The sequence below is a fragment of the Phyllopteryx taeniolatus genome, chromosome 16 (assembly GCF_024500385.1).
Source record: "Phyllopteryx taeniolatus isolate TA_2022b chromosome 16, UOR_Ptae_1.2, whole genome shotgun sequence".
In the NCBI taxonomy this organism is placed as follows: domain Eukaryota; kingdom Metazoa; phylum Chordata; class Actinopteri; order Syngnathiformes; family Syngnathidae; genus Phyllopteryx; species Phyllopteryx taeniolatus.
Window position 1 is genome coordinate 17,866,952 of NC_084517.1, and position 12,717 is coordinate 17,879,668.

The 12,717-nt window shown below is 40.7% G+C and overlaps 1 long non-coding RNA gene across 1 annotated transcript in view; it reads right to left on the bottom strand.

Moving 5' to 3' along the window:
* Positions 1–3,697: 3,697 nt before the first annotated feature.
* Positions 3,698–12,717, bottom strand: part of LOC133466561 (uncharacterized) — a 50,285-nt gene continuing 41,265 nt past the window's right edge. The window contains exon 3 of the long non-coding RNA XR_009784964.1: positions 3,698–4,559. This is a non-coding gene — a long non-coding RNA (uncharacterized LOC133466561). The remainder of the gene's footprint in view (positions 4,560–12,717) is intronic.

Here is a 12,717-nt window from a genome sequence, read left to right on the forward strand (position 1 = left end):
TAAAAACTGCCTTGTTTAAAGCACATTTGATTTAACAAATATGTAATAGTATTTTTTGTTATTTCAGTGTGGAAAGTAATAAGAAATATTGTCGGAATACTTTAAAATTTTCTTTTTTTATTGTACATTTTATTCGACATTCAGTTGTTGATAAATATTTGATTGTGAATTATAATGCATGCCCTACATGAAAATGTTCCTGACCTTGGCTTGAAGACATTTTCCAGGACTGAACCTGTTTAACTTGTAATGCAGGAGCTATGTACTAGATCTAGAGTATGTATTCAAAACATTACCAGTACTGAGCTTGCACAAGTTTGTATCCGGGTGAGGCGTTCAGGCGTTGACACAAAATCAACTGCGTCTGGCTGCGGCACGCTGGAGATGACGAGGTCAAAAGGAGACAGCGGAGGACTCTTAATTAAAAGTCACTGCGCGATCCGACCCGAATTGGGCCCGCCCGCTCCTTTCTTGGCTGACAAAGAATCATTACACCAGATGTCAGCGCCGATCAATATTCTGACAGGGTCGGAACCCGAGGTCCTCGCCCAAACCTGTGCGCGGACTGCAAACCCAAAACGACGTTCCGGCCTCGGGATGAGATCGAGTCGACATCCCCATCCCGGCAGCCCATATTGGCCCGATCCCTGGTTTGCACCGGCCAGACATCATTAAATCCTTTCTCACTGCTTTTCTGTGCATAATTTATACGCAGCCGCTGAAATATACATGTTTCTGTGTTGGAGAAAGTCTGCGAGGCGTGAGAAACGAGGGGTCCCCCCGCAACGAGATGAAAACCCGCCTGGGAGTTGGGCTTCAAGCGTGAACGTGCAGTTGAGGACTTTGGAATGCTTACCCTGAGATGAGCGAGAAGGCGGTAAACCAAGATGGACGTTTGACTGGCCCTCAGCAGATGTGTTTCTCATGCAGATTACGTTCTGCGAGGAGAAGTGAAAGCATCTCGTAAATGTTGAATTCATGCTGGCTGACGAGCACATGCCTGGAAGAAACGGGCCTCTGTTTGCTGTAGACGCCTTCCACGCCAAATTATTCATTTGTAAAACAACTGACAGTCTTGTTTTGGTCATGAATAATACAATGGTAGGTTGGAGAGTGGTGTCCAACATAAAGCAGCACCAAAAGTTCAAGCAGGGTGGTTTGAAGGACGGTTCTCCACACTTCCACAGATGTTCAATTGGCTTCCCAACCCATCTGAGATAGGCGAAAATTTGTTTAAAAAAGTTAGTACGCCTCCCTCCCGCTTTTAAACAAATTCAAGCGTATTAAAACACACTTAAACTTATTAACACACACTTTGGAGGAATTCCTTAGCGCCTGTTCTCACATGTCAGGAAATGGGAGACTATTGTATAATATCACTTTGAAGAAGATGCTCTCGCTCACCTAGCTGATTGTAGTTTACTGTAAAACTGACCCATACAAAACATAGGGTAATAACATAATTAAATAGAATGTAAAGAATCAATCAGTTATTGCATAATTATTTAATGCTGTAGTTCAATGAATTGCCCACCTTGGCCAGCAGGAGGCAGCATAAAACAGTCATGCAGACACAAACCAAGAAGAATAATACTACTTCTTCTTCTACCACTACTGTATGTGATTCAGAAAGATGCTGTAATATTAGTCATTTTTCCCAGATGATAAAGAGTACAGGTATGCTGGTGAGTCCTGTTATATTATCTGTCTACATTGTGTTGCGCCACCGTTTGTGTTCACATATAGGTCGCTTAAAGGATTCCTAAACTGTGACTATCGATGCTATCGGTTACCATGCCAACGGCGTTTCCATTATATGCGCTAAGTGTTACGCTAGCGGGCCATTCGTAAGGCAAGGTTGTTTGGTTGTTTTATGTAATTCTCTTTTTATTTTGATTTTGACAGTAAACTTTTTGACAGTTTGTAGAAGGCCGTAAGGTTACGGCCCTCAAAACCCAACAGAAAACATGCAAACTCCACATAGGATGCCCCAAGCCAAAATTCAAACCAAGGCGTGGTCTAGCGTGATTTTCAGGGCCTTTTACTTGCATTTAGGTGATCTGCTGCTTACCGCGAACTCATGCCAAAAGTGTGAGTCACCGACGCGCCTCACTTTCATACTTCCCCCGGATTTCCTCACAAGTTGGCGCGCTTTCAAAGCCCCCTTGAAACATGATGTGTCAGCGAGCATCGTGTTGACGACGACGCGCGCCAAGCATCACTTACTTGGCAATTTTACTCCCACCAGCTGTTTCCACTCTGACGCACAATGACATCGTAAAATGGAATGAAGGTAAAACTAAGTGGACTGGAGACTGATTAGTGGCGGATCTCCTCACGGCGGCCATCAGAGCAACAATCTTGCCTTCTCGTTAATGACGCCCGTGGAGCTGATGCTCGCTACGATGCTCGCTCATTTTACCTTTGCTGTCACAACAACGTGGGGGGAATGTAGCACGTAATAAATAACACACAGCCAGACCAACAGCAGGGTAATTACAGGATAATGAATGCACCTGCATTTTGTCGACAATGTCAGGGAGGAGGCAGAAAGTAGAGAAGAAGAAGAAAAAAAAGTGACTTACAATATGCTGGAAATCAGCGCTGTTCATCCCAGGAGAGCTGTAACACACGCATGCACGCGCACACACTACAAGAAAAAAAAAGTGTGTTCCTTTTAATAGATTCATATTGACTTGACTAAACAGTGTGATGCCACTCCTGGTTGTGTCTAAAATAATCAATAGAAGCATGCGAGTATAGATTAATGAATTCTCCAAGGAGTGACAATAGATTTCGAGATTTTGTTGACCAAAACTTGTATTGATTCACCATGGTTACATGGAACCAGTTTCTGCAGCCATTTAGTTGGATTTTGCGCCCCAAAAAAATGGGAATAAAAGTAGAAAGAAGACAGACATATTTTAAATCAAATAAACATATAGTATATAGTTATATAAATCATGTATGTAGTTTAAAAAAAATCATGCAACATGAAAAACAAATTGACATATTAATAATAATAAATATAAAATAATAATTAATATTCATTTTAAATAAAACCCAAGAAAAACATAAATATATACAAAGTAAAAAAAATACAACAAACAAAAGCAATTGACTTTAGTTGGATTTTGCACAAAGAAATAAATAAATAGTAGAAAACAGATATGTTTTGAATAAATTGAATTTTCTTTAATAAATATAAAAATGGACACCTTTTAAATTATAACAAAGTGTCAAAAAAATAACATTTTTAATAAATGTATTAAGAAATTAATACAAAAAGTGAAATAAAAAAATAGAAAAAAAACAACTTATTAATTGAAAAACAGTATACGAAGAGACTGTTCTCGCAAAGATTTTGTTAGATTTTGCGCTAAAAAATGAAGTAATAGTAAACAATACAAAATACATAGTAGACAATGGAGATATTTTGAAGACAATAAATACAAAATATATATTTCAAATAAAAAATAAATAAATGAAAATAAATGACCTCCAAGAATAAATAATGTAAATACAATCTAATATAACATTTATGTAGAATGTAAAAAAAAATAGAACTGTTAAAAACACAGCATCCTAGGAATCTGTTTTCACAAGAAATTACTTACATTTCGCACACAAAATATAAATATAAATAGCAAGTAGTAGGACATGTATTTTCATACATATAGTCAAAGATCTCCTGTTTCTTATCTCCTTATTTCCAAGTTAAACTGGCCCAAAAGCTTAAGAACAAGCCTTAACGTTTCATGTGCAATCCTCCCGAGTGTGCTTGAACTCGGATTGCTGCATGCAACACTCGAATGAACCCAGAAGAAAGGCGAGCGCAATGTGAAAGACAGTTTTGACGTTTGCACAATTTAGCTCGTGCCCTGGATTCTCCATCTCTCTTTCCTTGCATTATCTTGACAGTTGATTACCCTTTTTTTGAACGTAATGAACATTCTATGGGAGATACTTAAACCGAGTACACTAAGACTACAACCACACTAATAAACATACTGTTAAATCAACGGGATCAAAACTGAGACTTATTAGTGCAGGTGTACCTGAAAAAGTATCCAGTGGCTAGTAGGCAATTAAGCTCACACTAATGCCGTGTGTGTGAGCCAACGACCTTGTCCCGGACAATCCTTCAAAGTAATTGAGGCGGCATGGTGATGACAGTTGAGAAATGCCGGGCCGCACCGCCGAGGATACATCATTGGCCAAAATTGTCGCCATACTGACCCCCTTGAAAAGAATGAACTCATTCTCGACACACACACACACGGGTAGGTAGGAACACACACAAGCAGCACTTGTGAGGTTTTCAATGCTGTAAATGTATGAAAATGGATGCAGCTGGCATTGCATCAGATGCAGTTTGTGCATCTCAGTAACCCATCACACAAGTGGACAACAACTGTTCATCTGCTTGCTGAACATATCGGCCATATTTGTTGAAGGACTCACCACACCTTCAATACGTGACTCGCTGGGATTCGGGTATGAGAGGTGAGGTCCCTGGTTATAATACAGGCTGAGTCTCAGTCCTCAGCTTCTGTGCCCTTGAAAAGAAGAAAATACAAAAGATGTAGCAGATAAAGTGCAACATACCACAATCCAGTTAAGGCTCTGATGCTTAATGAACTCAGGTCTTGACCTCTGTGACGGGTTAAATGCAGAGGACAAATGTCTTAATATGCGTGTAAAATGTGTGACTTCAAGACATTAAAGATGACTCAAAAGTCCAGTTATGAGCGTAAAGTAAAACTTACAGTATTAAGACACTTTTCAAACAGTGGGTCAAAGAATAGTGTCCATTTGATGCTGTGTTGTTGTTACCTTAACCGTTTTACCCAGGTTTCCGTTTGAAATATTCCTACTATGTTTACTGCGCAATCAAATGAGCTCCACTCATAAAACTGCCTACAAAAATAGTTAGCTCAGTTTTGACTTGCACTGTCAGTTTTTCATAATATTGTGCTTGGATTTCTGCATCCTACTATTTGTATTCAAATAAACACAAAAGAAGAGCTCCCACCCCCACTCCCGCTTGTTCGCCCGCTTGTGAATATTCTACTTTAGAATTACTGAGGCCGGCTCGTTTCTTCTCCTCGCGCAACGCGAGTCCGCTCGGCTGAGGACTCGTTGCCCGGATGCTCTGTGGCTGCACGCTGCCGCACACTACTGATCTTTATTATGTGGAAATGGAAGACCTCAAACCGAGACACCCCAGCTGCAAATAAAAGATGTTCTTCATAAAGAAGATCCCCGCACTCCCACCCGCCCACACACTCATGTAAACACGACTGATTGTTAAGATAAACGTGGATTTGCAATCTATTGGACAACGTTAATATTACATTAGCGTAAACTTTGATTACAAACTGAAGCAAAATACTGTATGTACATTCATCAAAAGTCAGCTTCTGTGTATTATATTTCTATACCAAAGTTATAAGGCTTTCAGACAAAACATAAAAGATTTCTGTTGCTAAAGAACCGCTCATAAAGTGACCGTGTACCCTAAACAATAACATATAGAAAATATGGAGTCATTTGTACAATATCCTCATTTTTCATTTCATCTCGACAATGGCCGGTCATCAGTCAATCAACACAAACGAGTCCAACCCCCTCTCCGCTTGTTGATTGCGAGAGATCAAGTCGTTCACAATTAGCCGCCATGCCCGACTTGGCGTTAGCATGCGGTGCTACGATTGACGGCTAGCCGGCGGGCAAATCACAGCGCATTTGGCAGTGATGGGACAGCCTGTCAGCTCCGTCACGCTCGCTCGCTGGAAGCCAATCATCCTTCCACCTTTTTCAGAATAAATTCACGAGCTGAAATGTGATCGTCTCCACTTCCGACTCCACAAAATAGACAATATTTGTATAACCGCATCCGAGGTGTCAATCACCGTGAATAAGCCGGGATGGCGAGGGGAAGGTGCTGGTTCCGGTCCGGTTGCTTTTTGATAAAACTGAAAAATGACGTGGTTTGTTGGTGTTCCACGCTCACATTTAGGTTGGCATAGACGCGCCATTTGAACTCTTTTGATTATTGGCTCTTCTTGGATTTTGAGGGCCAAGACTGTACATTATTAGTAGGGTTGCAATGGAATGCCAAAAAAAATCACACTTCAGTATCTGCCTTGGTTTTAAGGTCATGGTTCATTCACATTAAATTACAGTAAGGGAACAAAATACTGCTTTTCTTTTGTGTAAACAGGGACAGTTACACCCTGTATGCACGGAAACTAGTTTAATATTGTTGCAATTTTACATTTGTCCGCAGTGGGACTGTCCTTACAGATGCCACCCAATAGCTTAAATCTGTGCTTTTTAGGAAAGTGCAACACTAATAGTTTGTCTTTAAATGAAGGATACAGACAAGTTCAACAGCAACAGTGTGAATTATTACGTTATAAAACACTCAAATATGGCTTTTGTGACAGCATATCGCTAGCCATGATGTCCGCCAGGCAGAGGCTAAGCGGAATGGGTTTGGGAATTGGTTGTAGTTAGAAAGCAAGGCAGGTAGACTTCCTTTCCCTGACCTGTGAGCTAGTGAGAAAACTATATCAAGAAATTCTACTTTAACAAAGGCAACCGGATGTTATTATCAGCAGCGTTGTACTGCCAGTAACTACCATTTTCCCACTGACCTGCTCTTATTCTTCTTTCGCACATTAAAACAAATCAAAACGAGAATAAAACAGAACAACTTTGAATCGGTGGTTCGGTGGAGGTGTCAACACGGATCACTTTGATTTGCTGCCGTCGTCCGTGAAGCGGGAGGCTGTGCTCAATTAAAGCGTTTCCTCTGACACACACAACTACCTAGCGCAGCTGGTGCCAGTCTTGTAGTCCATCCACCACCACCTCCTTCGTCTTCATTTTCTTCTTCATCTGGACACCTTCGTAAATTTAGGGGTGAGTGAACAGTAGTGTGACAAAAGTCCAGCATGAGACGCTAAGTACATCACTTCCTTGACAGTCCGTCACGTACGTTCTTAATATTGATTCAACACGCTTCTGCACTTTGTAAAGTCTACGTCTGGCTCCTTCCTAAATAAATGAAACTTTAAAAACAACTTTCAGTGTCTTCGATTACGGTGTGTGCTGTCAAGCAAAAGACAAGGCAGTCGAATACAAAGCTTAAAGAATGTATTGAATTGAAGCACCAAAACCTGCCTTGACTCAAAATAAATAAATAAATTATAAAGCATTTCTGGACTTCAATACAGTTAAACGTACACCTTGTCTACAGTTTGGTGTGGTGGTCATATAACTTCAATTTCAAAATGAAATCTAAGGAAGCAACACTCGAAACCCCCTCCGCCAAAAGAAATGGACAAACGAGAGAGAAAGTTTGTAGGAGGCCGTAAGGTTACTCATCAATGGATGACACAACGGCTGTTAGACAACTGCAGTTGTTTGTTTACATTAACCAATGACCTACAGCCAAGTGAGTGACGTCATGACTGCTGTGATTGCGACGTTACAATTTAAGCACACTGGCGTCATACGGGTTAGCGGAGTCTTCAGTCATGTTCCTCTCGCTCATCTATTGTACAACAAATTCACACAACGAGTAGGCGGCCAACATAAGGACTGTGACGCTTTGGTCAAAGACACAGAGGTACCGCTTCAGGATTGTCTTGATGTCACCAACTGGTTTTGTTTTTAAAGACTATGTATTTGCATATTATTAATAATAATAATAATTTTCAATTTATTTACTCAATTTATTTTTTTGTTAATGCTCTATAAATAAAGTTGAGCACAGATTATTTGCTACGGTTCCGTGCCTCGTTCATTAGTATTTCATAGCAGTGCGGCAGCTGCCCCCAGAGGCTCTTACAGTGGATCTACTAGTTGTCAACACGCAGTCTTAATTAGAGATTTTAATTAGAACTCTTGCAAAATTGTGCGTTTTAATGAACAGAACAAACACGGGAGGTAACCTTCAACATATTCCTCACCAAGGCAACATTTGATAATTTGATTCATATTAAACAATGGCCGCTTCAGTCAATATATTACATAAATCACCTTGTGTGCTTCATATTTGGACCACATGTTTTGAATACGTGTGTGTTAATTGTAACTCATGCAGCTCTGTGTATGATAATCAAAAATAGCTACTGTGCCAACAAAGGTAAAGTAAATAACTTTTAGCTCAGGAGACAGAAAGGCATTAAAATGTATTGACAAAAGTGGCACACAGGAAAGTTTTTTTTTAACGCAGCTCCACTTGGCCCCAATCAAGGCTGACTGTAGCGGTGAAAAGTAAAACACAACCAAAGGTTCATGAGTTCATCCTTGTGTGAACCAAATACAAAATGATGAAAGAAACCAATTGGTCATTTTGTACCGGAAGGAGCTGCACAATGAATTGGATTACAGCATTAAAGCAAGCTGCACAATATTGTTTAATATGGCAACCAACCAACCAGCTTCCAGATTTGACGAAACAGGTCAAAGCACTTCCTTCCAGTTCAGGTGACTGGCATGACATGTATTATACCTATGGCAATGTGCTTCGTGTGTTCATGTACTATAATTATTATCATGAATTTATATATTTTTTTTAATTCAGATTTTTTTTAGACTTTTTTCACTTGCAAACTTCACACAAGCGAGCAGAGATTCAAACTTGGGCCCTCTCAATTGTGCGGCAGATATGTTAACCCCTAGCTGAACTGCGCTGCTGTATGTTTACAATGTATTACAATACACAAGGCCTGCTGTAAACCTGGCCACGTGCCACGGACAACGCTGTGAGCCTGTTGCCCTTTCACGGGTGAAGTCAAACACAGAGACACGCCGACAACAGCCGACACCCGATGCATATTGGGAGACAAAATAAAGCACTGATGAGCAGCTGAGACTGCAAGTAGGAGCAGGAAGGAGGGGGGGTCGGGCCGCAGATGGTCCAACAAGGTGTGGATGCACGTGTGCTCAGACTACACACCATCGCATGGACACGCAATGCTTCGTGGGTAATGGAGATTAGGCTACGGGGGAACTTTAGGCGTTCAAGTGTGTCGATAAAAAAATCTGCAGGCACTTTTCCTACGGAGCAGTTTTTTCTTGATACATGAAAGAGAACCAACGGAAGACACATTAACAAGTAGAAAGGGAAAGCCCTTGTGTCCGGGAACAGAGCAGTGTGGGGCGGACATCTGCTTCAACTAGTCGAGAAGGGGGATAGCGGGATGATAAAAGAAGGCACCTGACGAAAGCAAAATAAATTTATAAGGATTGTATGACTGTGTACTGAAACGAGTGTCTCACACGTGATTAGAAATCATAAACAGGAAAATCATTGCATTAGTAATGTGTTATGTTTTTACGTTTTAATAAATACAACTCAATGATTAATTTACAGAGAAACAAAGTTTTGAGGCTGTTGTTGTTTTTATTGAACCACAAACAACATGGTGCAATTATCAAGGAAGACGCAGATTGCCCTGGCCGATGAAACATGATAATCATAATAATACAAAGAGAGGAAACGAGTGAGAAATAAAGGAGAGTGTTTTCATATCAGAGGCTGTTGGCGATGATAGCCCCATTTATTGACTGCACTTGTGCATATTGACGCCAGAGACTCTCCACACTTCGCTTTTTGGACACAGGCCGGATCTCGCTTCGACCCAGAAATGTCATTTTTGTTGTTGAAAGATTATGTGATGCAATACGGTATTTTTGATTGCGTCGCTCGATGTACGGTGGCCCTAATAGTTGGCGCCATAAAGGGTTAAAATCAATATAATGCAGTGCAATTAAACACCACTGTCTACAATCTACAATAATAAACAGACTGCATTTTGTATTTGTTGGATCTGATTAGAATGTGCACGTGTGAATCGTAACAAAGCTTCGTAGAGTGACTGTTACACACGTGTCCCTACCAATTAAGAGACTTTGTTTATACTTTCCCTACGATGATCAAATTAGCTATTTCTGACAGTGAAATTATGCAAGCGAGGTTTCCTTCTTTCCCCCTTTTTTTTTTTTTTTTTACGCTGGGCTGAGGCTTCATTTGTATGCAGTCACTTTCATGGCGTGCCCCCAAGGAGAGCAGAGGTCTGTATAATGGTTATTCCAAGAGCTCAACTTTGAATATTTCAAAGGGATGCGCGCAACTCAGAGGAAATTCAGATCGGTACAGATGGATTAATCAATGCGTTGGTATTTCACAAAGAACCTCCGCGATAAATTCAAAGGCGGGAACTTGTTAGTTGAGCACACACGGGAGATGCAGCGGTATCTCCCACTGGTCTCAAATGGCACACTCTCTTGTTTCAAGTATTGACATTTTTTTATAGACTCCTCCGTATTGATCTGTGTCAAATGTGGGGGTTTTAATTGAGGAGAGGAGTCACAATAAAAATCAGCTGGGCGACAGATTGTCAGGGTTTGAATCGCCCCATTGTGCACAGGTGAAAAGACTACAAATATAAAGTAAAGGAATGGGACTAACTTCTCAATATGACTCAGGCTTAATAATGCTAATGTGACGACTTAAAAGCTCCATTTCCCCTGTTGAGCATGCAAAACAGGATCAATTAGTTGGTAGCTTTGTCTTTGTGCAGCATTTTCTTTTCAGGATCTTTTATATGCAGTCTAAAGATTAGTTTTATTCATGTGATTTTTTTTTTTATATTTTTGAATCTTCTTTACTAATTAGTTTTGAGGGCCCCTGCCTGGGTTTGGCTACTGGTAAGTCTGCCCCTGCTCACATAGACCATATTATTCTACCGTAAATACAATTTGTCAATGGCGCGAAAATGTACTCTGCCTGATAAATGTGCATCACTATAATGTTTATTGACTCATGAGTGGTAAACTGACATCCTAGTTCCATTGAGGCAGATGAACAGAAACCTTTATCAAATGTAAATAATGTGCAGTGGTGTCATTTCAAAAGATACGGCTGCTTCAGAACTTACTTTCGTACAAGATTGCGGTCGAGTTAGATTTGGTACTCCAGACACGTCACGGTGGAGCACAACAAGGCAGCCCGGCCTGAATACTTAATTTACGGCCAGTGGGATGCTTCATCCAGGGATATAAACAAGTGCCGGGCCTATTGCATGCGACGTCACGTGGGCCCCAAGCCTGCATGGAATCGTTAAGCAGGGTACGGAAGCTCCTTGTTAACCCCCGGAGCCAGATAGCCGGCCTCCGTTCAAAAAAGAAAATCAACCCATACATAGCAATTGAAATCGGCATCAAGTTTTTCATTATCTTTTGACTTGCGCAATTGCGGCAACAAAGCGCCTTGTATTGAAATGGTCCGAGCCGTACTATGAAAGGCAAAATTAATGAGACACTTATTTTCCATATTAACAGGCAGCTCGCTGCTGCCGACGTGGCCCGAGATGTCCTCACTGGTGAGTCATCTTTTCCTTACCAAAGAAAACAGGGATTAAAACATGAATACAAGGACACGTGTTGCGAGCATGCTTGGATTTCTAATCGATGAAAATTTCAGTACCTCGATTAAAACAGGTGGCTGAAGCCTCTGGGTGCGGAAGAGGGTACATATTTGGGCGTAGGCCGAATTCATTTATGACGATATGTGCCAATCGTCTCTTGTAAATAAATCCCATCTGTGCGCTGGAAGAGAAAAGTTAATAGTCCAAGCTTTACTGGGAATTTTAGGGGTCGCTTGTACAAAATGAGAATAAAAACGATGGAGAATGGAGGACATATGCATGTATGTTAAATGTTCAGTGTAGGCATATAGTAGAGTACAGTAGTTATTAGTACAGTAGAAAAAACCCGGACAGACTGCAGGACTGTTGTTGCCTATTATACTGGATTTACACGGCATGCCTTAAGTGACAATTCCAATTTTTTGCTCTCAAGTGGGACGATTGGGATATGTGTCATGGCAGCATAAATTGGAAAAAAAAAACACATGGAATAGGATAGATTCAGCTTGAGGCCTCTTCCAAATGTGGATAACAATCCAGTATTTACCAGACTAACGCTAACGCGGGTGCAACGTAAACTGCACAGATCGGACATAACACATCAACGCTAGCTTGACATCAACAAAATACACAGATCATGGACGTATACACGTACATGGGTCCAGACAACACAAATAAACACTTTTAAAAAAAAACACTGATTTATTCATTACTCAATCACAGTACTGCCCTACTTTAAATCAGTGAGTCAAATGCAGGTAACTGTCCACTGTACTTCTCTGAACTCAAGGCCGCGTGCACTGTGAGGGAAATATATATATATATATATATATATATATAATTTTTTGTATTCTACCGTAGTTTATCAACACTCAACCTGGAAAAAAAATATTTTTAGTCTAATAAGATAAAAGACCTAGCATATTGAGATCGCCTTGTTATTCTATTACCCAATACCCAAATACTGTTGCTTTGCAGAAATGTGTCGTTTAGCAAGGTGAAAGACCACGTCTGGACGCGTCGATCAAATTGGTAAGAAAGGCCATCGCTTATCGAGGCGACTCGCTTGTCCATAAAGAGCAAGTCATTCATTAGTGTCAGCCTTAAAGTACACAGTCCTCATCGCTAATACGAGGACGCCATCGCCATGCGGCGGATGACGTGGGCCCTGCAAATGATCCGCAATGCCTTATTCACACTAAACGTATTCAGTGCACATAACTTAAGAGTTTTAGCAACTATGTATTATTTTATAAGACTGGATTTTGTG